Here is a 1,154-nt window from a genome sequence, read left to right on the forward strand (position 1 = left end):
CTCGTGATAAGAGAAATTCTCCCAATTTCTGAAGAACTTGAAAAAAATATAGTTTTATACCATATATACCAAAGTTATTAAGTTTAGTCCCAAGTTTGTTACGCTTAAAATATTGATGATATGGAAAAAATTTTTGTAAAGTGTTCATAAAATCACCTAATTAGGCCATTTCCGGTTGGCTGTCATTTCGGTTGAATCACTTGTAGTGCCCTGGGTCAACCCTAAATTTGAATTCAATAATTTGCGATAAGTAAAACCCCTGATATATTACACATTACAAACATTTAATGGAGCCATAATGCAGGCATACATCATGCAGTGAATCTTATTGGTTGTTGGGCAAATCGTGTTAATTTGACACAGCGTGGAACGGAGACGAAAACGAAAGAAACGAAAGGCGCCTTACCGCCAAGAGACAAAAATCATTACGAAAAAGGATTCTAGAAAAACAACAGTACGTTCAATATCGAAAATAAATTATCTAATATCTGTGTAATCTTCAGTCATTTATATTTTGTATAAAAACAATTTATTTTTATTAATTATAATTTGTAGTGGAAATTTGAATAAAATTTATTTTTAATAAAAAAAAAATATATAATATATTTTCAAGTTATTTAAATTGACATTCACCATCCTCTACACACGTGATTAAATTATTAAGTATGAAATTATTTAAGATTTCCGTTTCAAATTTTCTGGGTGGATTCTGTTAGAATTTTGATAAATTAGACGAAAATTAAAAGAGAAATTTTTCAATATATAGCATAGTTTTTGAAATATCAATGCCTAAAGATATAGCGAAAATCACTTATATCTTCAATAGAAGATATAACACACAAATGCCATTCATTTCCTCACTTTAAATGTATTTTATGGAAAAACGAATTTTGCTTGGTACAATTTTGTTTATAGGAAAATATTTGTCATTCTTTTAACTAATGAATATTAGTGTTCCAAATTAATCTTTAGAAAATTACCCAGGTGACATAATAAAGCATCCCCTTATTAACACTTCAATATAAGATTTGCATGTGAAAAATACAAACTTTAACAGCCCAAATCAATAATTTTAGCACCGTAAGTGCTAATAAAAAATTTACCTGCTTATAAACTATAAATTACATTAATGAGAATGTATACACACGATTTAT

The sequence above is a fragment of the Chrysoperla carnea genome, chromosome X (genome assembly GCF_905475395.1).
Source record: "Chrysoperla carnea chromosome X, inChrCarn1.1, whole genome shotgun sequence".
NCBI classification, from domain to species: domain Eukaryota; kingdom Metazoa; phylum Arthropoda; class Insecta; order Neuroptera; family Chrysopidae; genus Chrysoperla; species Chrysoperla carnea.